At 41.8% G+C, this 2618-nt stretch overlaps 1 pseudogene; it reads left to right on the top strand.

Annotated features, from left to right (window-relative positions):
- The first annotated feature begins 1600 nt into the window (after positions 1-1600).
- On the top strand, positions 1601-2618 carry LOC128568005 (T-complex protein 11 X-linked protein 2-like; annotated as a pseudogene).

The raw sequence follows: 2618 nt of genomic DNA, 5'->3' as shown, positions 1-2618 counted from the left end.
CAATGGATCAGGACCAGATGTTAAGAAGCTATAGTCATAGTAGAGATCATAGGCAAAAACACAGAGAGAGAAGGGAAAGCGTCCTATGACTAAATGTTAAGAAATCTAGCATGAGTGTCCAGGCAGTGAAAGATAGGTTTGTAGAGGAAATTCAAACAGGGTAGCCAATTTTGGTTTTTTTGTTTGTTTGGTTGGTTGGTTGGTTGGTTTTTGGTATCAAAGTCTCATTCTGTCACCGCCTTGGGTAGAGTGCCATGGTGTCATCATAGCTCACAGCAATCTCAAATTCTTGGGCTTAAGGGATCCTCTTGCCCCATGCCCAGCTAGTTTTTCTATTTTTAATAGGGACAGGCTGCTCTTAAACTACTGAGCTCAAGGAATCTACCCACATTGGCCTCCTTGAGTGCTAGGATTACAAGTGTAAGCCACTGAACCAGCCAGGGTAGACAATTTTGGAGGTAGAAACTTAGAAAACATAATTTCTCAGAAGTTCAGGGGAGAATGTGTTCAATGGAGTGCTTCTGGGAAGGTCCATTGGCTTCATAACTTGAAGATCATCTATGATTTAAGAAGTTTTCCATTAGAAAGGAGAACATACAGAGTGGACTGGGCTGACGATTGAATACTAAGTGAATAAACAGCAAATTTAAGAACTCATTTGAGATTCTGAGCATCAGGAAGGAGGCAAATCTGGGGCAGTATTTGAGGCCTGGGATTCAGCCTCACCCTTCATGTGAAACTGTTCCTTCTTATCTGTAGTTTGCAAAATTGCTACATCAGATACTTGTCTTAAAGATTTTTTCCTTCCTTTTGAAAACTAGCACTTAACTCTCAATCTAATTTGTAGAGAGAAAATGATTTCCTAAGCTTTCTATGTCAGTCAGGGCATTTGCATAACCAGTAGTGCATAACTTTAATTAACAATACCATTTTTCTTAAGTGATTCAATCAGAGTTTGTTAATACCATTAATATAATGTATTTTATTTTAATTCTATGCCATTAACTGGGAAATGTACCAATTTGCCAATAACTTGTTTGACCTGTAAAAAAAGGACCATGGGAGCCGCGGGGCAGCCGGTCCAGAACAGAGGAAGAGATAACATCAAGATGCCCAAGAGTGAGGAAACTGTACTCCAAAATGATCCTAATGAAGCAAAGTGTGGAGCCCATAATTCTGAAACATCAGAGAAGAACCAAGAAGAGGAAGACTTCTGTTTAAATAACTACTCTCCTCGTCTAATAGAAACAATTAACGAAGTTTCCAGGATGAGCATTGCTCATGAAATCATGGTAAACCAAGATTTCTACATGGAAGAGAATGTTTTATCTCCAAACAGTCTGGAAGACAGGTTCATGGAGACATTGTACAATGTTTTTTGGGACCATTTAAGAGAACAACTCTTGAGTAATCCTCCCGAATTCACTTGTGCTCTTGAACTTATGACAGAAGTTAAGGAGGTTTTGCTATCACTGCTATTACCACGCCACATCCGCCTAAAAAATGAGATTAAAGAAGTTGTGGACATGGACCTCCTCAAGCAAGAAGCAGAACATGGAGCCCTAGATGTCTCTCGTCTCTCTAATACATTCTTAGTTTGATGACCCTGCTATGTGCACCAGTTCGAGATGAAGCAGTAAAGAAACTACAGAGCATAACAGATCCAGTAAGTACAGTTACTGAGGGGCAGCTTCCATGTTCTGGGCCTAATGAAAATGGACATGGCGAACTATACCATCCAGAGCATTCGACCCTACCTGCAGGAATATTCCATCCAGTATGAAAGAGCTAAATTCCAGGAACTCCTTGACAAACAACCCAATCTCCTTGATTACACCAAGAAATGGCTAACCAAAGCAGCCACAGACCTCATTACACCATGTCTGGATTCTCCTGACATCCCCAGCTCCTCCAGCATGGCCTGTTCAACTCCAGACAAGGCAGCTAAGAATTCAGATCCTCCCAATCCCATAATGGTGCTATACCAGGGCTACCTGAATCTCCTCCTCTGGGATCCTGAAAATGAAGAATTCCCTGAGACTCTGCTGATGGACAGAATCCGGGTCCAGGAAATGGGGTCCCATTTGCGCCACTTGACTATATTGGCCTCAGTCTTACTAGTGGCTAGAAGTTTCTCTGGTTCAATTTTATTCAACTCACCTGGATTTGTGGATAAACTGAAATGCATAACCAAGGCTGTGACTGAGGAATTTAACTCCAAGCCTGAAGAAGCTATGTTGAATGTGAGTGAACAGGTGTCTCAGGAAATTCATTGTGGCCTCAAGGACCTGGGCTTTACTGCCCTAAGCAGTGAAAACACAGTATGTCTTATAGGACAACTCCAGAACATCACCAAGAAAGAAAACCGTGTCCGTAGTATCATTGATCAGCGCCTCCTTTTGTTTCTCAAATGCTGTTTGGTTCGTGGCATGCAGGAGTCTCTGCTACACTTCCCTGAAGGCCTTAATCACATCGAAGGAGAGTTGACAGAACTAGGCCGGAAGTTTGTCAAGCTGATGCATCATAATCAGCAGGTATTTGGCCCATACTATGCTGAGATCCTAAAAAATGTCGATACTCTAGTTCAAGCACAAGAAACAGAAGTGGAACCTATCTGA

This window comes from Nycticebus coucang, chromosome 16, assembly GCF_027406575.1.
Source record: "Nycticebus coucang isolate mNycCou1 chromosome 16, mNycCou1.pri, whole genome shotgun sequence".
NCBI classification, from domain to species: Eukaryota; Metazoa; Chordata; class Mammalia; order Primates; family Lorisidae; genus Nycticebus; species Nycticebus coucang.
Note: the sequence above shows the minus strand (reverse complement) of the source record. Positions and strands in the feature narration are given on the sequence as shown.